Genomic DNA, 26,194 nt, shown 5'->3' on the forward strand with positions numbered 1-26,194 from the left:
ACATGTACATATGGACTAGGGATATTCAATTTTTTTTAACGTTTATTTATTTGCTATTACAATCTGCAATTGCAAGACCAAGTTGCGAGCCAGTTGTAATACTTCTGCAGCATTATGTCTTTGAGCTATTTCTTATATGAAAAGAACAAAGATTAAAAAATTTTTTTAGATAACATGGAGAAAAACTTTGCTTATCTCGGTGGTCACTTAACTTGGAAGCCACTTTAGATAGGCACAAAACATTCATGTGCTGTATTTGTTTATTTATTTTATATTTAATTTAATATTGCAAGCTACAAAATATTCTTCACAACTAATATTACGATTAGAATTACAAAATAAATTATATTTCTATAATATGTATAAAATGTATCAGAGCTCAAAACTAATGCATTGCATAACGAAACACCACTCATTCAATTGAGTACGATAGTGTGCGTGTCCCAAAGGGTCGTACACCCCAAGTACATTAGGCGGAACAATAAAAGAAACGTAACCAAACAATGCTAGGGCAGAAACATCACCCTTCATTAATATAATCATAAATACGAACTCAATATTCAAAGATTGAACTAATAAGCTTTTCGCAATATAAGGATCGTCAAACTCCTTAGGCAATCATAAACTTTAATAACCGTAATGTGAGAACTTGGCGATGGTAACCTATTTGTTTTCGCTGATAATCCGCGCCCGACAGAAAACCTCTTAAAGTGAAAATCACTTGCTAATTTATGTTCAATTTCGGCTAAACTACACAACAAACTCAATTCAATTAAAGACGTAGATTACGTCCCATGTTTAAAACATGTACCGGAAACTCGCGAAATGAGCAATCAAAGTGTAACTACAGTTTATAAATTTACTGAATTAAATGAGGACGGAAAAGCTCGCTCTCCTACAGGAAGACCTTTGGTCGCTACCGGTTACCGCAATCAGTTGATGTGGTTTGGCAAAAATATAGAGTGGAACTCTAAATTCCAAGTACCATGAGATGCAAAACCGCCAAAGCCTTTTCATATGGCAAAAAGGTGCAAAAGTGCTCCATCTTGTACTAACTGTGATCTGTATCCATAGTTTCTGCATAAGTTGCAATGGTCAGCACTCGCCGTAAGACCAGCTATGCCCACATTATGTGCAAATGCTCAAAATTCTAAACATCAAAACCGAAAATTACTGTAGCATGGGCGAAGCGCGACGCAACTACCGGAGCATAAACCCAACTGAAACACAAGGAATTAATAAAAGTAATACCTGTGTTGCCGTCGCCTTGCAAATCGACCCTAATACGCCTTTAAATTTAACTCTTACAAATGACAAACCTGTTCTATCACCCCCTAAAATAATATCAAAAAATCAAAATGATAATAAATATTAAAAAATCGAAATTACAACGCGTATCCTAAAGCCTAATAAACTAAATACCCCCGAAAAATATCACCTCTCAACTTTATTCAAAAAATTACAAGTTGTAATGGATCCAATCTCTTATCTTTCAATCAACTTTCAATTTCAAATTATTCCCCTGTGCCTACTCGTTGCATATCAAATGTCGTGGTACTGTTTTAGACCCACGCATTTTTCAACTCATCACACCTTTTCGAACATTGATTTAACATGTTACTTTCCGGCACTTCTTTGTCTGGTTTCCTGCTCTATTTCTGATGATGTTCATAATGGTCATCACTTTCCAATCATAATCGATCTTAGCCTTTCAAACACCTCTGTTACTCCGTCAGAAGAAGCTACATTCCTCCTAGATACAGCCGATTAGATTAATTACTCCAAACATGCTGAGTCATTTAACAAGAACTGCAACCATGATGCTGTTACTACGTCTAAGGAAATTCGCACGGCTGCTCCCAAATCCAACAGCTTTTTTAAACGAGCTAGGCTTCTTTGGTGGAACAACACGTTTTCGTTACTGAAGAAAAACAAAACGAATTTACGGCACCGTTTTAAAAGATGGTCGTTTATTATTATATAAAAAAGTGAATGCTCTATTCAGAAAGACATTAGGAAAATCAAAGGCCCTTTTTTTTGAAAAGAAGTCACAGAAATACATCAACTAAGATTATCTGGAACAAAATCAACAGACGCAATGGAACTTCAAATTTGAACGAAATTTCTGCCATCTGCACTCCGAATGGAACTTTAGCTGACGCACATAATATTTCTAATTACTTTGGACAAATGTGGTGCGAATACTCCTCTGACAGCAACTTCTTCAGTGCTTTCATCGAAAATAAAAGGACTTCAATTTCTCTTTTAAATGCTATTAACAGATTTGCCATGTTTCTGCAAAATTGTATATCTACTTTACTTCGCATGTGCTACCAAATGATCAGAGCTCTGTCTAATTCTAAAGTAAAGGGCAATTACTGCACCTATATAATACAGTCATTTTGACTGGCCATATAGCCCATATGTGAAAACTGGCAGCAGTTGTTCCAATTCCAAAGTCAAACAATGTCTCCATCGCTTCGGACTACCGCCCAATCTTTCTTCTATCTTGCCACGCAAAAGTTTTGAAAAAGATTATAGCATCTAGATTATCTTGGTTTCTTGACTCCAAGAACCTGATTACAAAGCAATAAGTTGGTTTCTAGCGGAGTAGAGGGTGCATCGACGCTCTTTTACACATTGATTATTTTACAAGCAAAGCAATTTTCGAACGGAATCATTTAGCAATTCTCAATTGATTTCGAAAAAGCATTTGACAGAGTTATTTATTATTATATTACTCATGAAATCATGGAATGGAGGGTCCAAATTTTTCAACTTAATCAAGTCATACATGTCGCATTGGCGTTTTAAAGTTAGCATTAGTCTCTGATTCCTTGCCGCTAATGAATCGCATTTTACAGAGATCTCCTCTTTCTATCACGCTCTTCCAGATCGCTTTCAATGCAATTAGTAACATTCTTTGCCGTGCACCGAGAACTGAACATTGTCTCTACGTGAACGACGTATACATTTGAACAAAAGAAAAAGATAACACGAAGACAATCAACATTCTCGAATCGATTATTTATAATATTATTATATTGTTATGAAATTCGCTTTTACTAAGATGTAGTCCATATCACTGGATCGTGGATATTTTGTTCAACAGAAATACAATTCAAAGTTCTTTTATTTTACTACTTTGCCTTTCACAACCGTAGGAGTATTTATTTACAATTATATTTCTTACATGTAGGATTATGCACAATTTATTTTGACCGTACTCTCAGCTCAAATATTCTTCCCCGACTAATTCTTCCTTCCACAAATATTCTATTTATATACATTTTTACAAGCATGTTACTATATGTAAATGTATGGTTTTATTTCTAATCCCAGCCTGCATTTCCTCTAATCGTTTTCGTCGACCTGCATCTGCATGACGCACCAGCGAATATGCACTTAGCTTTTACCTGTCTGCTTGTCCGCCAATCGTTTTCATCGGCCTGCAGCTGCATGAGGCACCTGCGAATTCTCATTTGGTTTTTCCTCTTTAGGGAATTTATTATTAGGGAAAATCACTTAGCTGAAATTAACTGGATTTGGGATTTTCGTAACAACATTAATGGTAATAACATTTGTAAAATTTTAATACAAAATCAAAAAAAAACAAATGCACATTTGTAGAAAGCAGATATGTGATGCAGAAAATCGACTGATGCATATTAATAATTTATCACTACAAAATGTCCAGATTGTCAATGTTCTCAGACTCACGTTTTACAACAAATATCGTTGCAAAACACTCTGTCTTCGGCTCAAAACTTCGAATTTAACTAACGTGAATTTCATAAAATACGTTGCTTGGAAAAGCCATGCGCACAGTAACACTATTTCTTATCCTACCAAGATGCTTTTTTAAGCAAGATTGATTATGGTTTGATAATTTATGGCAATAGCTGCAAATGCAACATCAACATATTTGAACCGGTCTATCACCAAGCCCTCAGAGCAAGTTGCTATGCTTTTCGGACGACGCCAATAAATAATATTATAATTAAAACTGGTCTCCCAGCTTTAGAAAATAGACTTTATGAGTTAGAAGCTAAAATCGTCCCCAAGCTTCTAAATTCAAACAAATCTATTCCCGGTGAAGATCTTAGAAGAATTATTATTGCCAAGAAAATCACCACTTGCAATTGACTATTATTCGCCTGACAACAAAGAATTGAACATTCCCGCACAAATTTCCCGCAATTTTAACCTTAAATCTCCGCGGATTTTGAAAGACTGCCCGTTTAACATTTCGCTGTCTATGTACAAGAAAGATGACCCTCCAAAGTACGTCCTCAGAAATCTAATATCTGAAAAAACTTAAATACTTGATACTAAGGAATGCAATCTCAATATAAAGTACATTCTTTGTGACTGCCTTAACTCTTCCTTTCATAGAAGTATTGCATTTGGAGCAAGTGATCGTAAAATCAACTACACAACGCAATATCAATACACTATATTACTTTATTAAAACTATTAGACTTAATACCTAATGTTCTTTTTTAAAATAAAGTCGAATTTCTGTGTTGCTTGTGCTTAATGTTTTTTTTCTTTTTAGTCTAAGAATTTATTTCATTAGTCTAAAATTATAATATAATAATTATAATAATATATTAGTTTGGGGAAAAAGAAATCCATTATTTTTATATGAACTTCAGGACTTTATTTAACATGCTTCGGATTGTCCGATTTGGGTCAAATATGCACCGTTTTGTTGTATGATTTGTTGCCATTTTAAAGGTAACTTCAAAATGCCTCTCTCATAGAAGTCCTGGTCTCTATTTGCAAAAAACTCTGGTAATCGATTTTCACAATCCTCCCTAGATTCCATTTTTTTATCATTAAAGAAATTTTGCAATGCAAGAAAAAGATGATAATCGCTTGGTGCCAAGTCCGAACTGTATGGCGGATGCATTAAAACTTCCCAACCAAGCTCCCGGAGTTTCTGGCGAGTCACTGTAGATGCGTGTGGCCTAGCGTTGTCCTGGTGGAACACGACACCTCTCCTATATAACTTTGCTAGAACCGTTCAGCTTCATTTCAGACATATTTAAAAAAAAGGGGAATGGAGTGACTTGTTTATTGAAATATACTTGATTAATAGACACATTACATTAAGATGATGCATTTTTGTGTACAATCGTTTTTGTTCTACCATTTGGCGGATATATTATATATACAAACAATTCTGATCGCTTTCCTACACGTGAACAATCTACAGATATATGAAAATAATTCCGATTGTTTTTCAACACATGAACAATCTACAGATAATTGTCGATGTGATGAAGATGGGTTTCCAAAACCCAATCCAAAAATTTGAAGCGCCTGATCTTGAACTATGTTTTTTGTTACGGAAAATGCAAGTTGAATTAGGAATTACTTTTGAATTCAAACGACATATTTTCTGGTGCATGGCGTTAACAAATTGTTCCGTCATTCAACATTCCGACATTTTTAACGTTAACCTATTGCTGCTGCAATGAAGAAATCCATTAATGCTTCTAGGAGGAATGAGTGGAACGTCTTCTTCAAACTCCAAGTTGATGTATATGTCAGTGGGAACCAACAATACGGTTATGTTATGTTAAACATCATTTATGCTGAACTCTGTTTCAATCGATTTGTATGCGACCATTTCTTCTGAAGTCATATTTCACATGGTTTCGTTAGTTGATTGAAAATGGATATTTTTCCTATCCAAGATTGCTCTTTCACCCAACCGCTGATGATTTTTGTAATACCTTCAATATTGAGGAAAACGTCAAGAATTTGCTATTTTTCCGTATCTACGATGTTCGAGAAATCTAATAACAATGTTATGGAATCGATTTCAGTCTCAATTTGCATTTTGAAATGATCAATATAAATCTGTTGATTCAAAAAAAGTTGGTGCTGATGCATTTTGTATACACTTATTTATCATTACTTCAAACATACAGACTGAGTTTGAATTCAATGCACCGCACGTATCGTACACAGCGCACATTCATTTTATATATAATGTATATTATAATGTAAAGTCATTTGTAATTTTACGCTTTTTATTCAACTACTTTTGAGATTAAGTTCATATCACTGAATTGTGATTTTTAGAGTAGGGAAGGTTTTAGTTACAAGTCTTAGGGGATCTCTTTACAAACTATCAACAAGAAGTAATATTTACAATAATTGTTCCAGTCTTGTCGATTAGAATATTACGATTCAATTCTTTTGACTCCACTGACTTTTCCTTTCGTAAATATTCTGGTTATATACCCTTGTACAAGCAACCTTATAAACCTGTTTTTCGCTAACTGTTCTTTTCGACAATCATCAGTTGCATGAGACAGGTGCACCGTCATGAGTGTGCGTTTGGTTTTTTTTCTTTGGAATTTGGTTTCTTGGAAAATCGACCAGTTTTCTTAAAAACTGAAATGATCGTGTGTATGAGTTTTGTAATAAAGTATTTACATATATCACACCACTCAACAAGTCTTCGGTCTGACATGTACATGGCAACACTGACATGACATGGATAGTACCAACGCTCAGATGATACGCGAATGACAGAAAAGTTTCGTGATATTTGCAAACTTAGTTTGTAAGTTACATTTGGGTTAGTAACATAACTTTTTTGATCACCTTTTCATTTGCTGCTCACTTACCTGACTGCTGATTTGACTCTAGAGTGAACTAAAAACATAAAAAAAACATTAAAAAATCTTTTTTATTTTGCCTAAAGAGCCCTCTGAGTCATCAACACATTGTCTTCAAGGGGAGCAAACGGAGTCTAGACTACCCTTTCATATCTTTAAGATCTCAGTTACCTCAAGCAACTTCACTTTTTGGGTTTCCAAAATGATTTGCGGACTTTTTTAACGTTTACTGGCATAACTGCAGAATTTAGACAGCCAAAGAAAGCATTACCGATGCTCATGCGACCTTGCGTGAAATCAGAAAATCACCCACGAGTTTATTTTTTCTAGAAACGAGCAATATTTTTCAAACCAACGCTTCGCGCAACGCAACGCTGCACTGCGCTCAAAGTATATAACATTTGCTCGTGTTAACAATAATTAATTGCAAGGAGAAAGGTATTCTGAGGAAAAAAGAAATGATCTTAAGCCCTTCATGACTGCTGTTTCCATTAACAACGCAGACAGTACGTGTGGACTATATATATGTTACACATATTTCCGTCTTTCTGTGTACTGTAAATAAAGTTGCACTAATATATCATCCCCTCCGAAGGGAGTAATAGCAAAAGAACAGCTTCGTCACTAATCCGCGTAGAGGTCGGAAACCGATAAGAATGAACTTATGCATACGCTCATATCGCAAACTCATCTACAGGGTGTGTTATTTAAGATATCTTTTTCCGAACCTTGTTTACAATAACGTAACTTTTCACTGACCGCTGTATCATTTTCATATATAACATGCCCTATAACATATTTGATAACATATGATTTGATAAAATTTTGTAAACTTCATTTCTAGAATTGCGTAGCAGATTTCGCATGATACCAAAGCAAGACTTTGTCTAAACATTAAATGTTCTTTACTGTCAACAACTCGATCGTTTGAAGCTAGTGATTGACTAGAAGCGGCCAGATTTCATCAGGAGAACGCCGGGCTACAAGAGTTAGAGACTCCTCAGAAACTTCAGGAGCTTCGTTAGGAAATTTTAATGTGTCCATCATGTAGTCCAGACCTGGCACCAATTACCATGAGATACCATATATGGAGAAACATTAGGTGGATAGAGAAACAAAAGCTTAAATTAGGAGATGAGCACGATCGGTATAATCAAAAGTGAGTTAGTCTGAAATCTTTCTTCTTATATAAATCCACCTAAACTTAACCATAACCATTTTACAATCAGGAATCGTTGAATCTATATAGCGACTGGATTGTGTTACTGGTAAAATGTTGGATGACCTTTCTGCGAAATAGGTGCCCGAAATTTGATTTAATTCAAATATAAATAAATTTCAGAGTATATTAGCCTTTTTTAAAAGCTTTACAAGTCTTTACGTCATCACTTAACACTGTCGACTTACCATTGAAAAACTTGATGACATCAGTAAAATCCATGCTATTCGATAATATTATGTCGCGATAAGTTTCAAGAAGAGCCAAAGCCAAAAATAATACAAAATGACTGGAAGCTAATGGTTTGGCAGCCAAATAATTTCCTAATTAGCAAAAACATCATCATACACCAAATCGCGCTTAAAATCCAACAAGAACCAACGATAACAATAATAGAAATGGGCGTAATCACCACTGGAATTCATCATATCATACATTTGCGGGTCTAAAATTTGTATCAAGGATCTGAGAGAACGAAAGAATTTACATTTCCACATTAAATGATTTTTTCAGACCTCATATTGACAAAATGCATGTCCATTGCGTCACCGCAGGAAAATTTTCAACCATTCTTTCTATTAATTCACAAAAGCAGCTATACGTTAAACATTCATCACGAAATATAACCAATAACGAAGCTACCCTGCATATAACCAACATCTAAGTGCTTCCAAACGTAACTAAGGAGGAAACAGAGAAATTTTCACATCTTTGCACAAATTATCAGAAAACACTTACGTGGAAATAATATTGTGCAATTTATCGCGCAATATTACTGGTTGGCGAAATACCAATAATTACGATCAACGTTGTGGAACATCTTTCTCGATGCGCTGCAAGTTTAAGCCAAATTTTTCTAAAAGTTTACTCTGAAAAACATAGAAACAAAATGTTCTTCATTTACAAAACCGTTCATATCATGAAAAACCACACATACACTGTAAAATCCTGCGTTCGAACTCCCGGGTGATAGACGCGGTGACTATGGCTCTTGCAATAAGTCTATTGCTATGATGACTGACTGATACAGTGAAGTCAGTGGTTTACATTCCTCTGTAGAGCTACGTTCCCGGTGCAAAACGTCCACTGAGTGCTTCGTTGTAATGACGTTCGTTTGTCGTTTGACAGCTATCTCTGTTAATTCTATTGATACTTTCTTTTTACCCCCATTGCCATCGCTATTATTATCGCTATCCTTGTCTTCTTCTAATTGCTGCAGCATATCATCAGCACTTAGATATTCGGGACTAACCACCTTTTTATTGTCAATATATTTACTTGCTAACATTTGCATTGGTGAGGTGTTTTTAACGATTTGGTAGCCGTTACCAACAATATCGTAGGATGAGATCGATGGATTACTTTTGGTGCTACCATTAACATAACAAAAGATTTTAAAAAAATTCTATTTCGATATTTTTAAATATTTTTTCCATTAATTAACTTATTATCTTTCTCATTTTCTTCCTCAGTTTCCACGTTTAAATCTTCTTCAATATGGCCAGTATCGGTGCTAGTCTTCATAGCTCTTGGTATAGTTTTAACCGTTAAGTAATCATTGCAAGTCGCCGGAAGAATTTCGGCTGCCGTTGTTGCCGTTGCTGTTGTTGTTCTTCCACTTCGCAACCTAGATCTTCTAGATTGGGTAAATCGGAAATATCTGCAAATACTTCATTTTCTAAATATCCAATATTTACATCAAGAACCGCATTAACAGTTTTATTTTGAGCACTATTACTTTCAGAAGTTAGTTTGGCTACAGCTCGTGCGGTTTTCTCCTTTTCTTTTTGTTGAACTATAGCCTCTACGGCCAACCATTCATTCATTACCGTTTCTTAAAAGTGACGGCAAGTTTCATCCTGCTGTTGACGTTGTTCCAAAGATGTACCGAAGCTGGAATTAATGAAAATAAAAAAGCTTTGTATGTATGACAAATAAATCTAGAATGCTCGTCGCCCATGACTAATATATGAATATTAAAAAATATTTGGTCAATTCAAGACAAGTCATTCAACTCGATCATTTACATTAAATTTTTATACATCCCTAGTTATATATTGTACTAAATTTTAGACAATTAGCGGTTGTAGATTGTACATTTGAGTTCTTCAGATGTCACTGGCATATTTAATGGCGGCTTAAACCCATTTTGAAATCAATTTCGAGCATTCTATTTCACTTTCTGAGTCATGAGGAATATAAAGAATAGCACACAAATAAACTTAATACCTTAAATTATTTAATATACAATCACATCATGAAATCTTTAATTCTTGATTGATATTCTAGTCGAATTAAAAAATTTAATGATTAGTATAAAAATTAAATTTTTCATTTTTCTGTCATTTGAACCACTCACCCTTAGTGACCTAATAGATAGGGCCAAACATCTTTACGTAGTTCTGGGTTAACGCCACCATAGTAAACTAAACGAAATACTTCAGTTGCGTTATCTACCACACCGTTTTCAAAATTCAATTGCTTCCATTTCTCTAAGGTCAAGCCATCTTCATCCAATTTTACTTTCAAAAAAAGTGCGAAAATTGTTTTTAATATATTTTATTCTCTTTTATCTTTTGGACACAAATATACTTTCTGGTTCGTACAGCTGACAAATGTCTAAAGTAAGCCATCCAATCATAAAAGGGTCGGGATATTATTTGGCGTCTTATATTAGAACAAGCCATTTCAATACTTGCGTTTTGATGGTTGGAACTCTAGATTATACAATTAATTGCAACTTAAAATTCATTTAACTGATCTTTATTTCGAACGGACCATTGAGGATTGCACTGAATAGTCATCTATTGAAATACTTTTACTAGTACAATTGCTAGTGGAACAACTATTCGGTGCACTGGGTACGAAGTCCAATACTGAATGAGTAGCTACTGCAATTTTTATTTAAAAACGTTTTAATATTCATCTATATATGTATGCTTCCAAAAATTTCTTAAATTCTAGGGAAACTTACCAAGTTCCGCATGTTTGCTCTTACTAACTATACCGATGGCAGAATATGTTTGCGTACACATTTCGGTGAAGATATGAATTTGCCGAGGCCGCGTTGTGATCAAAGCGGTGGATCTAGTTCACCATTAGGTAATAAGCCAGTTTCCAGGCAACTCAGAAACTCTTGTATATGACCGCCTTCTGGAAAAATAATTGTGCCACCGCTGTCTTCACATTTATTTTGGTGACAGTGAACGTAAACTATGTCATCAACATTAATATTTAATGCATAAACCCATTATCTCTCATCTATGTTTACATCCTGATGGTTGTTCATTAATTGGTTTGGTGTCCATTTAATGGTTAATGATTGAGTATGTTGATGTAAACTCACATAATCCATCATGGGTTCCTTACAATCTTTCTATGAAGCAAAAAGGATTTTTAATATTGCCATCCTTCAGAATTTCCCAAGAATCGTTTGCTCACCGGTAAGACTTGTACATTGTTTTCCCCCTACAATAAAATTGCGCGGGAATTCTGATGTAGCGATTCATCATAATCTTTAGCAACACCAGAGGAAGCCAATGATTTAAAGGTAGGAGCATTTGCCTCATCTGTACCAGTGTTTAAGCTGCGTTTTAAATTTTTTATGGGCGATCGTGATGACACCGAAGACGATCTCCTGCCTTCCCTAATGCGATGACGTTGTACCTACAAAATCATTTAATTATATATTCTCTACTATGATTAAACTTTGCTGCTTTCTTGGTTACCAGTCCATCGGCATGCAAATCGGTGCAGTAGTACTCAGCTCTTTTACCTTTGGTAAATTCCAAAGCACTTAAACCGGCCAATAATGAACTTAATATGCAGCCGTAATCATTATTTGCCACAATTGAGTCTTTTTTATTATAAAACTAGCATTGGCAACTAAATATTCAACAATCATTATTAACCGTTTTTCGTACAAAGCCAAACGAATCAATAAGTATCTAAAAGAAAATGAATCAATAAGTGAAAATTAAATTATTTTTGAAAGTCTGTTTACTTCATGGACATCAATGAAGAACATAAACAACTACTGCTCGTAGTGCCGCTAATTGATACAGAGCTGTTCTTTTTAAGCATGGGTGGTCCATTGAAACTCCCACTACTCGACGAGGAACGTTTACTAGGATCATTATTTTCAAGCTCTTGCAGAATTTTACTAATGTGTTCCGCTTCCGGGCAATATTTTGAAATTTTATGGAATAAAGCTATAGTTCAAGACGTTTTAAATAAACCTAAAACTCGACGTTTAAGACCTTGACTCAAACACGTTTCAACAGCAACACAGAGCTGAGTAACTGTACTGCGTTCATAAACGTATTTTCGGGTTACAGCCTCTTCCATCAATTGTTTGATTGCCTTTCTAACGGCCGCCAATAAATGCTCTTGAAGTTTAGTTTTTGCGTAATGAAGAAAAACAAGTAAATAACATATTAAAGTAACATAAATTTTAATCTCCACTGAAACCAACATATGTGACGAAAAGAAAGTCAAGTGAAATTGCATTAGAATTTTATTCATTTATGAAAATTCATGGTGAGATGAATGGTTTCTAGCACAATTTTGTTCACTTTCATAATGAGTTGTTTCAACAACGAAAAAAAAATCACAACAAACCACATAATAGATTTGAACCTTTACAAAAGTTAGGCAATGACGCTATTACGAAATTACTTTAACTCCTAGAGAGAAACACCCGTTAAGTGCATATTTTATGCTGTTGTATGTATTCACCTGCGGAACAATGGCTACTCTGGAATCTATAAAACTAACACCACGTAATGAATTATAAGAAGCCAAGTAAGCCACCTGCAGAATTTATAAACTCATTATTCTATGAAATTCAAGCCTATTAAAAGAAAGAGGTACATATTTGCTTGAATGACTCCGCAGATGAATTAACAATTAAACCGATAGTGAAAACTTTCAAAGTTTCTAACTCCTAGATACCACATATAAAACTTATTAGAACGAGACTGCAAAAAACCTGGATTCTTTTAGATGCAGATGGACTTGTTTTTGTGCGGTACTTTCCTTATGGGCTCTTTATTAGTGCGATTGGAGTTAGACGACCCATCTTGCTTGTACAGTTTGTGATTTACTTCTTGCAACCCTGTACACCGCAGCAAAACAGGCTTCTCTATATACTATGCAATTAAATTTCTAAGTCGCATTGTGTTTAAAATCAAAATAAACAGGTAAGACATTATAGTCCGGCAAGGCTGACTACTGGATACCCTGTACCACTTAGATTAGTGCTGTTGTTCGCTCGTTTTAGTAAGATTTACACGCTATTTTTATGTAAAAGGATGCTTTTCATGGAGGTCCGCATATTGGAGAATTCCCAGAACATGACATGGAGCGATCCAAATTTAGCAAACTTAATTTATTTCCCAAAAATTTTATTATTTTACAGTTTCCGTCATAAAAAAACTAGGAAATATACTTTCTCTCCAAATCATAGTTTGTTTTTGATCGCAATCCGTATGTAAGTTAGACTAAAAAATATACCTAAGTGATCCAAACTCCCCACTTTAATTTTGTGTGAAATCGCTACTATGGACCAATTTTCACTATAAAATATTAAAAGTTAAATCTTTTCTGAAGGGTCGGCCGTCTATAAGCAATCTTACATGAAATGGGGTCCAAGAAGTACACTCACGTAACTCAAATTGGGTGCACTGAATTTTTATGTCAAATTATTATCATGCACAAATTTTTATCATAAAACGTTCACAATGATGTGTTTTTAAAAAACCTAATTGGTGCAAATTCGGTGAGGTTGAGTTCTATGTCAATTTATTATTATGAGCTATTTTCTGTTTTCGTAGGAACGGTTATACGAGAGAGGTTTCAAAAAGCTGAACCAAATTCGTCATAACAACCTAGAATGTCAAAATACTATTGTAAAGCGAATTTTGTCGAAAAACTTTAAAAATTGCAATTTTTTTTAAAAAAACTTATAGAATATAGTTTATTTATTAACTTTAACCTTCGATGTGCCCTTATTTAAATGGGCACATAACTGTATTGATTAAATACACACATTTGTGTGACATAACGTTATTGCCACATGTATAGATACGACTGACGGCAGTTATTCTCCTTCGCCCCTTATTATTGCATGCCTTAAATTCATATTTTTAACAAATTGTACGGAATTGTTTCGGTTTGTTTGTATAATATTGTGCCGTTTCCGTCCGCTGACTCCAACACATTTTTTTAAAATAATTTCTCGAGTTCTTATAAATTTATTTAAGTTAAGAGTAGAGCAAATGAGTAGAAAAGAAAGGGCTCGTATATCTTCCTTTTATGAAGCGTTAGTATTAAGGCATGTCTTCTACTTCTCTTTATCGGGGAATAGGAAAAGATATTTTATTTAAAGTTTTGTTGAATGCTAGCTACATATTTTTCCCAAATTGAAAAATATATATTCCGTGCCGAAGGAACAACATCATAGGAATGCAAGCCCTGCTCAAGTCGATAATAAGCTATTGATTAAAATATATTTATCAAAAGAAGTAATGTTTAGGGAATGCAGCTAGGAGAAGAATGCATTTCATTTTCATGTTTCTAACTTTCTCAGGATTTTACCGGGAAAACGAAAAAAATCGTTTTGATTTTTGACTTGAACGTTCCGAAGTTTTTCCTCACTTAACATATTCAATATGAAGGAAGATATAAAAAATCAGTTTTATGTCAATCTTAAAGAATTGTGAGTATTTAAGACAAGCCACAATTAAAAGATAAAGCGAATCATAAAATGCCTTTTAAATATGGTGTTTCAATTGAATATTAAATAAAACTACATCAGCAATTTAAAATAAAATTAACTTAAAAATTAAGGTAAAATAAATATAGTTCTAATATAATCTTAATTACCATACAATTGGTCTTAATTTGCTCTTAAAATGCTCTGATGATACTCTCCACCTTCACCAACTACCAAGAAATGAGCTAGTGATTATATCGATATCAACGAAATGCAAGAAACCATTGGGCTAACTGACCAGAACAACAGAGGCGAATATAGTAGCTCTTTTATTATGTACAAAAAACCAATAAGCAAGATTCGACCCATTAATGACAAATATGCGATGTTCTTGCCTCAACCAAATACGTGAACGAATAGATCAGGATGGTTTTTTCCAGCAGTTTTTAGCGATATCCCGTGAGTCTGGATCGTCATGTAAGTTAACCATCAAATCATCAGCGATATTTTCCGTTTTTGTTTTGCTATTATTTCAGAGATTCGAGCATTGAAGGCATGTTGGCGAATTAGCCAAACATGTATGAAAATATGTTGGGATGTGTGTTGAATAGTTTACCTTTATTAAGAGTATACTGAAACTTAACAAGGTGTTTTACGCATTAACCCTTTGCACTCGAAGTTTTTTTTACTCGTATTACAATCCGCGCGACCGTCACTTGTCACCAACAGCGAAATACCCGAATACGAGTTTTTACGATTTGTTTTTGTTTTTATGTTAAGAACTGCAAGTTATCTACAGTGTCTATGTAGCGGAGCCCTCGAGTTTGAAGACCAATTTTAAATGGCTCCGCTCCGGAGCCCTCCAGTGCAAAGCGTTAATACAGAATCGTTGGCCGAAACAATGTAGTAAACTTAATATCCCATTTCCTGCGATAAACCTACATTTTCTATTGTATTTAATTTTATAATTTTTCTTTGCTGGTTACTGAGTGATGGAAGAAATATGTTATGTGATAGAATTTTTACCTCCGCTCTAAACATTGGGTTTTAAAACACCTGTCGAAACTAAACTTGAATTCTAACATTGCATAAACTATTTATTCTTTTTCTTTCTAGATTATCCGAGATGTGTTGGGTTTAAATTTTATCAAATTTCTGTCATTAAATTTTCTATTTAAATGGAAAATGACTTAAACTATGTCTCGACAACTAACCAAAGAAGAGGTTTTTATTAACGTTGAACTTAAGTCTTATCACTGCGTGCATTTGTACGGCCATTATTAGCTAATTCCACAGCAACATTTGACTGTAATAAATGATTTTTCTTTTAGAAGAAAACTAGTAAATTCAATGCTACTGAAAAATTCCAGATTAAAATAAAAGCTTGCAAAACTCATATTCCAATACAAGCTTCTTTTGCAGACACATTGAATTTTCAATTATTTGCTTGAGAATTATATAGGTCCATAAACTCCACTTTCTTTTAGCGGTGAAGTTAAAGCTATTCAAACTATGTTAAAATTTTTTTTAATGCAAAAATATAATGAATTTATTTGGCTTGCGCATTGCTCCAAACTTATGGTTAATATAATCGTTCTGCACAGGTTATTATTCTTAATGCAATTGAAGAATTAAAGTTAAATGATAGTAAGTGTGGTGTTAAGAATTTAACCCGACAAAATTGTAAACGTATTACTAAAAATATCGTTGTCGTGAACCAAAGTTTGGATAAAACTTAAGAACCATCAATTAAACGTAGTTCTCAAGAGCTCGAACTTTCTTATGGACGCACATGATTTTTTTTGTGGTATGAACTATATGATTTCAACTTGACGGATAGGTGGTTTCAAGTAAATTATACATCTCGCGATATAATCGCTTTATTGAGAGAAAAGTTTTATATAAAAATATGTACTTCTTATTCGACCAGACTTTCATAATAAAATATTTTTGGCGGCGAATTTAGACGAGCCTAAGCTTATTTTTCGGAAATAAGCACGTCTGATTTATTAGAAAATAGGAAAAATGAAATTACGGACGACCCTATATTATGTAACGTTTGCGTACAGTTGAAGTGTAGGAGTTCAGTCGGTCTGCTTTTTCCACTGCTCTATCTCAGTAGAGTAAAATGCTAATAACGGCCTACCGTTATTGGGAACTTATATTCATAACTCTCTCGCTTCATAACACTTTTATGCAAGAGAGAAAGTCCGTCTGTGTGACATGACAATATTTTTCTTTAAGTTTGATATTGCTGTTGTTTTTTTAGAGAGGAAAGACAAAAGAAAGGAGTTATAAAGCAAACATTCAAGGCGAAGTTTCTAGACTGAGTTCCAAAAAATACATAATTAAAGAAAAGTATTAATTTGTTATTATTACTGAGAGGTTGAAATTTGAAGATGTTAGAAATATTAAAATTGCTAAACTATGTTTATAATGTCATAAAACATACAAATTAATGAAGCACGCATTAAAAAAAAGAAATGAGGGGAACCTAAAGGACTATTACGCGTTTATGTATCCTTAAGAAATATTAAAATACAAAGAAACAAATAAAATTGCTAAAAAAATTAATAAAAAATGGGTACATTATAAACAAAGAAATAATAGCGTTAATTATACTATCGTTACCTTAAAAATAAAGTATTGCACTTTTGCAACTTACGGCAATGAGGGTACGGTCAATAACAAATTTCAATATTAAAGAAACTCTAGAAAAAAGAGGGAAAAAAAGGAAAACAACGTAAAATTTGGCCAATAGATAAAAAGGAAGTATGTTAAATAAAATATGTGTAATATCGCTATATACAAAGATTTGTTTTGGATCCAGAAGTGTGCAAAAGCAGGCCAGAGAATATAAGATGTATTTCAATCAAGATTTTACGCAATAAATAGCATAAAAAAAGTTTGCATCGTTATTTATCAATCATGCCACTGGCATTGGCACATCTTCAACAACCTTTTTTTTACATATATTTTGTGGAAAAAAAAGAGAATGTGGAATGCTATCTGCAGAAGTGGATCGTCATCGAGCTGAGAGCCTTAGTTCATATTATGATTATCGTGTAAACATTGCAACTATGAATCAAAACTTATTTGCATAATATTTGTAAAAATTTGTTTATCAAATGTAATGGAAAGCATTTGGTCTCTATTAATTCATTTTCCTGATCACTCTCTTAGTTACAAGTGCTGAGGAACACTCATTCGTGCAATTTTTAAAATTCATACCATACAGACATTGGTTGTTTTTGGGCTTTCCAAAAGTCCTCGCCAATCACGTAAGCGTCAATATTTTCAAAATCTGCTATGTGTTTCACTAATTATAAAAATGTAATCTAAAAGTATTCTTTGGTCCTTCATTAGATTTAAATTTGGACTAGCTACAGCGCCTGGTGTGGAGCTCCGTAAATTAAACATGCCACACCAGAATGGTCATGATGTTGCCATTTTTTAACATTTTTCTGGAATAATATTTTTTCTAATACCTAAAGGCACGCTTAACAGTCTACACAAATATTATAATTCTATTACCTTTTCATTCTTCCAAAAAATCTGTACTTTTAAAACAAACCGCAAGTTGAGCTGAACAATTTTTTTTTTAATACAAAACTATTGTACACTTTTGAATGTAAAAAATTTTCCCTTAGTATTTTTATTGCACAGTGAAATTAAAGAAATAAGTGCCACTTAAATTACTTCTAAATAGAAAGTGCTAATAATCCTTAAATTATAACACACCTAATAAAAAAAAACACTGACAAATAGTCACCGATTGTATTCCAAACTTTTCCCAACAACATTTTGAAAAGAGGTTAACAGACTGGGTTACAAAGACTTTGTCCAGTGTGTCAACCAAAAAAAGCCAGGTTGTTGTGTTTTAATATAATCAACTGGCTCTTTTTTCTTATAAACCAAGCTTTATTATTATTATTATTATTAATCCATAAAAAAGTTAACAACATTTTTTTTTTTTTTGGCTTAAAATAAACAAATTGATAGCAAAAGAAATTTAACTGTAGGATTATTATTAGCTATTTTTAAACGTTAAGCAATTTGTGCATAGCATACAATAAAGAATACAAATTTATGTATGAGCAATCTGTGTGTGTGTGTGTGTGTTAAACCAAGGAAATGAATGCACATTCGGCGAGTTTCCCTGTAAGTATTGTGTGTTTTTGCTTATAAACTAAAAAGGTAAACATTCAGCGCTATTTTGGAGTGGGTACTGTGTGTTTTAATTCCACCAAAAAGTGTTCAGTAGCTTTCTGCTGAAAACTAGACAATTATCAAGAAATCTTTTTTTAAGTTAAAAGAATCTTTGATAGTACTATAAAATAGTTATTCAAAGACTCGAATCAAAAATTTTAGTTTAGACGCAAATTTTCTGCATGACCAGACTCTCAAACTTATATCCATTTTTTCAAGCCCCATAAAACACAAAAACAGACGACTCAAATCTATCTCAATCTACCATAGTTTGCGATACCTGTTCATGTGTTTATAAGTACCAAGAACAGATCTGAATAAATAAATTCTGCGTTCGTTGCTTGGTATAAATATTTTTGTTATTTTTTTTCTCCTTTTTTGGACATTCGCTACGCAATAAATCGATAATAACTATAATATATGTCTCGTGTTAACCAAACTGAAGTTTGGCTTTTGTTGTTTGTACGTATGCCATTATACGCTAATAACTGATATTGGTATAGTTACGTTGATTGCTCGTCAACGTTTTATGTTTATGATCAAAGCCTAAAATAAAATCAAAGCGGGTTTGTGTTAAGAAACAGCAGTTACCACACAGTTGGCTTTTAATGTTTGAAATGCTTCATTTAAATAATCACATACATCAAGAACATTACTCTGTAACAACTATGTCTAGAAATCCGCACTGTCTGTCTGAATACCGGACTACTGACTTTATTATCTTTAGGGCTACTCTTAAGTGCCACTTGAGGAGAATAGGAGGTTGTATAAACGGACGCACTTGTCATTGCTTAGCTAGTTAATTCATATATGGTTTTAAATTTTTGTTCCACGGCCACTCCGTAGACGGTTACATCTAAAACAAATACACATATTTTGTTTATATAAGAATAAATGGACAGAGGAAACCTATTTACCGAACGGGCTGATCATAAGCCCTAGCTTATTCTGTACGCTTCCTTACCTATGGTCTCCTTCGGTCCATGATTTGCAGTGAGAAATTGGATTCCATGACCCTTCTAAGCTACCTTCCTTTCATATAACAACAAAAGGAACATTTAACCACATTTTTATATATTTTCTTTTTCTTTAATAAACTCCACTTTCAATAGATATAAAAAAAGTTAAAACATTTTTATATTTTTAAATTAAATTAAACTAATAATAATAATAAACTAATATGTAAGAAAAAAAATAGAGGTATGTTTACATTATAATTAAATTATAGTATGAATTAAATCAATTATATACATATATGTTATATAAATAAGATATATAATGAACAATGTGAAGCGGATGTCCAAATTGTTGTTGTTTAGACATTTGTTTTTATATGAGTACGGCTTCATATACAGTAATCGCCCCCTGTTTTTACGACCTCGTATAACACAAATCATCAAACATTTTTCTGTTTTTGGTAACGAATCTTTTACACGTGATAATCTTTCACAGTACAGAAATATGTATGTGGGAAATCCCCGCGTTACTTTTGTATAAATTTCTCGTGTGTTAGTTTATAGTTTTCGATTAGCCCATTTGTTTGTTTTTATGCAATTTTTAAATGTATTTTTGTGAAACTTTTAACAATTTTGATATAGTTGATTTTGTATAAATTTGGAAATTTTTTAAACTTACATACTTATTTACATTGATATTGACAGAAAGTTCACCGATAAGCCAAAGAAAAGTTTGCGTATACACATATACATTTTCGTGACTTCAAAGAAATTAATTTTTATATAATGAAAGTTATGAGCGCAACCAGTGATTTATTGTTTACACGAAATTCTCTATAAGGAAAACCATTCTTTTTTTCTTTCAATTTTTAGCTGTTTCAATACGGCGTCAAGCTCTTCCTATTTCTTTGCAAAATCGACACTCCTTATATAGACGTCTAATTTCTTTCTTATGTGTCGTCACCAAATCCGTGAATATATTTCATAATATTTGCAACACTAAATGTTAAACGAGTTATAATTTAAATATTTGTTCCATATAATTTAACATCGTTTTTCACGTTAAGAAAATTTTTCTATCCACTGGTCTCCTTTTATACTTGTTTTCTCTTTGTTTTCAAAATCGTTTTCTTACCCAGTATGCCAAGATGGAAAATCTAATCCGCGCAAGCAATTCTTTTTCTTCCATCTTTTCCAAAGAGAGTCAATAGGGTCCCAATCCAAATTCCTAAGGGCAAGCAGCAAGAATTTCTTTTGAACAAATTCATTTGAATCTACATACCACCTATACGAAAGAGACTACACAACGGAAGCATACTTGAGTAAAGGTCTATCCAAACACATGTACAGCCTTTTCAGAAGATTCAAAGAGCACCATGCAACAAAATTATCCAAGTCACTTTGAAGCTGATGTGATTGCGATGCTAGAGAGACGGAACAAAACAGTTTCACATCATTAGCATATATTAAGATCTGACTGGAATTAATCACCGATGGAAGATCGTATGTAATGTATAAATTAAATAAAATGGGACCTAAGTGACTTCCCTGAGGTACGCCAGACATAACGGAGAGTTCATCCGAGGTGATGAAGTTAAACAAAACCCTGAAGGATCTGTTGTGCAGATAAGAGCTTATCCATTTCACTAAATAGAAAGGAAAGCCAGAGGCTTGGAGTTTAACGATAAGTTAGTTATGGTTAACCAAATTAAATGCTTTGCTTAAATCAGTATATATCACATCGGTGCGAGAGCCACTAGAAAAAGCCTTGAAAACATAACAAGTAAACTCTAACAAATTGGTCACCGCAGATCTTCCTTTCTGAAAGCCATGCTGGTGTGGAGAAATATACGAATTAATGGCATAGGCCAAATGCTGAATCACAATTCGCTCGAACAGCTTAGGGAAGACATTCAACTTGGCTATGCTCCTGTAAATCTCAACGAGTTGTCTACTTCCACTTTTGTGAATAGGAATAAGGTGACCACTCTTCCAGCACAAAGGAAAAACAACTAAATTCAAGGACCCGGTAAAAATCTTTGAGATAACCCACATAACTCGACAGGGCAGGGTTTAAGTACACATGATGGAATTCCATCAGGTTCAGGCGCACAACTATATTTTAGAGAGCTCAACCCTTTAAAAACATAATTTTCAGAAATAACCAAATTGGGAATTGAAACCAGATTAGTTACAGAATACGGGTAGTTTGCTGATAAATCGGAATCAGCAGTCGAAAAGTTTCGTCAGAAGCATTCAGCAAAGATATTTGATATTTCAAAATCATCCGAGGAGCCAGAACCATTAAAAGAAACATGCGAGGGATGTGTGGTAATTTTTCTTTTCGAATTAACAAATTTAAAAAAGTATTTAGGATTACCAAACAGAGGGTGTTTAATGAACTGCAGGTATCTGCAATAATATTGGCCATTGGGGGAATTAAGTTTATGCCTTGCCACTGATTAAGCGAAATAGTCGGAAGCAGAGCGACTTTTCGAAAATTTTTTGAATAGCGTGTTTTTTCTATTCTTGTAATATTTAATTGTGTCATTAAACCACGGGGGACTCCTGTTTCGAGGTCGGGACTGCTTGACTGGAACAGATGCAGAAAAGCGTGATCTAATGTATTGTAGAACGACGACAGTCGGCTTCCAATGCTTCCAGTTGAAAATATATATTATTGAACTATGATTTTGATGTTGATGTTGAAATAGGAATCAAACAGCTAGAACTATCACTGTAACACCAAGTGACTTGGGGCACGTTGCAGTCACCCAACGAAATGACTATATCGGTAGGTTTAGATTGCTAAACCACTTCACAAATTAGGGCGACCGGTTTCTTATATACGGAGATATCCGATTTTGGGGGAATATATGAGCCGGTGACATATAAGTGTTTATTAGGAAATTCCGCTCGAACGGTGATAAATTCAATTGAATAGGAGGGGACTGCCGCAGATATGGCAATTAAAACACTACCACCATCGCGATAAAATGGCGAAAAGAATTATGGAAAAGTTCCGACGAATGTATATCAGGCTTTAACCAAGTTTAAGTTAAGACCAATTAGGAAAACTCCGTGCTCACTGAATTTAGGAAAGCAGGACTAATTTTTTAATTTAGGCCCCTAACATTTTAATAAATGAGATATAATGAGCCTGAAAAAATATTTAGTTTTTTAAAGGGGAAAGGGCTACTGCATTAGTATTACGGGGTCGATCAGGGGGGATAAATTCCTTAATTAAGGATCCAATCGGCTACAATGGCATACTTAATAACATATCCATGTTTTCAGTCGGAACTAGAATTTTAAAAGAGGCGATTGCTCTAGGTCGAGAAGGAGCCAATTTGAAAATGCTAACTCTCATTTAGGTTTGCATAATTAATAAAGTTGTACTGCCGTTACTATTACTTACTTATTATTAGTTCACCAAAACTTACATTTCACTCCAACTGCTAATAAAGAAAAATCTAACAATGTCAAAATAAACAAATTTTATTTTGCAATTTATTGGAAAATTCGATCACTGCCTTTAGGTTAATATAGTATATAGAGAATAATGTAAACATACTACATACTATGTACTTTTCACGCCACTTATTACTTTTGTTCACATGTTCATATTATTATTATTTGTCCAGAAGCTGTAAACAAACAATTTATCCTCTGCGAAAGGAGATTTCCGATTACCTTCCAAAAAGTGCCCAGAATATTATGACAAATGATTTGGCAAGTGGGGAAAAAATGAAGGTTGACGTTAAGTAAAACGCTCTTCTTTGTGTTTTACTCTATTGACGTTTTTGCAACTAGCGTATTTTAGTGCATAAAAGTAGTTAAAAAGAATGCGGAAAACAAAATGTCAATCAGCGCAATTAGTGAGAGTTATTTTGCAATTGCAATTTTTGCTTTTTTTATAGTGATCTAAATAATGTAATTTGTGAAGTTATGCGGATAAGTAATTTTAAAAATAATTTAGAAAACTTTTGTATATTTTACCATAATGAAAATTTGCACGAAAAACTGTACGAAAACTTGGTATGCTTGCAATAAGCAAACAAAATTCGATTGTGTAAAAGAGAACATAAAAACGCAAAATATATACAGCTGAAGATTGCGTGTAGTAATTATAATTTATGCATTTAATAAAAACATTGTTAAAATGGAATAAACATTAATGAAAAGTACTTTACATTTAATATTGTAAGAATACATACAAAAATTAGTAACACAAAGAACATAGAAAGGATCATAATATATACGAGGGATCATAATATGTTCGGGGTCTCCCATAGACATCATGGGAGACCACAGGTAGGGCAGGGTGAAGAATGGCCCAGGGATGCCCGTTCGGTAAGGTGGGTGCCGTCCCTCCGTATATTTGTATAATGGTAAAGTGCGCGCATTTCTTTTATATTGTAACGAGTTTTCTTGGGCGAGGTATAACTCAGTCACTCCAAGGTTCGTTGCAAGAAATTTTGAATAAAAATCCGGACCTTCGGGGGGGAATGGTGTACAATTTCCTTGATTTATTAGTTCCTTTTAACGGGAGAGAAGTACAGCGATGGGTAGAAGCTGGCTATGGCAAGGAACCAGCGAGGTGACCCGACTTCTGGTGTGGCTTGCACGTGATGAGAGGTTAACTTCTTGTATTATTAAAATTTTCCTTTTGGATTATCGCGACGCGCTACAGAGAACGGAAACGGTGCTGGTGTCATAGCTGCCTAGGCCGCCAGTTCGTCTCTGGATGGTCCTTCGAATGTAAAAGAAAAAAAAGACGTTCCCCCCAGTCCTTCAGGGATGGCGATTAAGCTGAACCAGCACATCCCCTATCCGTAAGTCAGTTCCTAAAAAGTCCTTCAGGGATGGCGATTAAGCTGAACCAGCACTTCCCCTATCCGTAAGTCAGTAGTCCTAAAAAGTCCTTCAGGGATGGCGATTGAGCTGAACCAGCATATCCCCTATCCGTAAGTCAGTGGTCCTAAAAAGTCCTTCAGGGATGGCGATTAAGCTGAACCAGCACATCCTCTATCCGTAAGTCAGTGGTCCTAGAAAGTCCTTCAGGGATGGCGATTAAGCTGAACCAGCACATCCCCTATCCGTAAGTCAAAAAAAACTCTTAATAAAGGTCAACTTGTCGATTTGTCCGTGGGCACTTACCTCCTTAGACGGCTATGACACCAAAATGAACAAGTCTGTGCGATGCGCTGTTCTTTTATAGCCTGAGTCTCACTCGCTTGTCCTATTGCCAACATGTTCTATGTGTTTACATGAGTTTTGAGGTACTATGCTTATGTGCATGCTTAGCTTAGGTTGGCTGTAGTCATGTTGCATGATCCTACTTATACACAACTTAAAACCAACTTACATCTAGCTTATTACTATGTTCGTTCAAATGTCTACTCATTAGGCACTCAGGTACCAAATCGCGTGATTCAATCACCGTTAGGTATGTGAGTGCTTGTGCCTTTCTATGCCTTTGTGTTTGCATATGCTCTGCTTTGTGTATCTCCACATGCTTGGCATGTTTATGTATGCAGTTTATGCATTGTCGTATGTTATTATTTTTTTTTCCTACCTGAGTACGTGCTCCTGCAAGTTTGGTATACCCTAACGGTGTTACACATTCTGCGCATGTTACACATAGAGATTCTTGCTGAAGTTTGTTCGTTTTGCATGTATCGATTTTCTGCCTGAGACCAATCCTGCATGTTTCGTTTGCCGTAACGGTACTATTAGCTTGGTACATTATTTGAAGGTTCAATGTGACCTAACGGTGCTATATCTTTGTGCAATGCTGCTGTAGCTTCTGTGTATGTTTGGGCTGCGTTCCTACCGTTTCGATTTTACTTAGTAGTATAAGTCGGGTTGTGCTCTTATACTTATGTTTTACTACATGCCTATGCTCTCTACATTTGTGTTCTCCACTCATGCCTTTTTTATGCACGTTGTGGGTTTTTTTCCTCTATGCTTTTGGACACTTTGAGTTCTTTTTTTTATAGTTTTATACATTTGAGTTTTTAATTCTGTTATTAGACATTCTGGGATTTTACTTGTGTTTATACTTTTGAGTTTTTTTCCTACTTAGCCTTTCCTACATTGGGGTTCTTAATTCTGCTGTTAATCATTTGAGATTTTGAATCTAAGCTTTTATGCGTTTGGGTATTGGTCTCTTGAATCTAAGCTTTTCTTCTTTTTTACATTTGGGTCCTTGACTCTGCTATTAAACGTTTTGAGATTTTGGATCTGAACTTTTATACACTTGATTTCTTGGATCTAAGGTTTTCTTTTACTTGAGTTCTTGACTCTGCTATTAAACATTTTGAGGTTTTGGATCTGAGCTTTTATACACTTGGGTTCTTAACCTGTGCTGGGGTGTGCTTCTATGGTTTTACATAGGCATATTCACTATGTGTTTTATACTTTTCTCTTTACAATACGTTTGGTGTGTGTTGCT

The 26,194-nt window shown here is 34.2% G+C and overlaps 1 long non-coding RNA gene and 2 pseudogenes across 1 annotated transcript in view; 1 reads left to right on the forward strand and 2 right to left on the reverse strand.

Annotated features, from left to right (window-relative positions):
- LOC119637698 overlaps positions 1-8,186 on the forward strand; it is an 81,919-nt gene extending 73,733 nt beyond the window's left edge. Inside the window, exons 3-4 of the long non-coding RNA XR_005247319.1 lie at positions 7,483-7,797; positions 7,868-8,186. This is a non-coding gene — a long non-coding RNA (uncharacterized LOC119637698). The remainder of the gene's footprint in view (positions 1-7,482; positions 7,798-7,867) is intronic.
- LOC119637695 lies at positions 43-8,379 on the reverse strand (annotated as a pseudogene).
- A 436-nt stretch (positions 8,380-8,815) lies between these two features.
- Positions 8,816-12,402, reverse strand: LOC119637696 (annotated as a pseudogene).
- Positions 12,403-26,194: the final 13,792 nt, after the last annotated feature.

Source organism: Glossina fuscipes, unplaced genomic scaffold, assembly GCF_014805625.2.
Source record: "Glossina fuscipes isolate IAEA_lab_2018 unplaced genomic scaffold, Yale_Gfus_2 60, whole genome shotgun sequence".
Taxonomy (NCBI): Eukaryota; Metazoa; Arthropoda; class Insecta; order Diptera; family Glossinidae; genus Glossina; species Glossina fuscipes.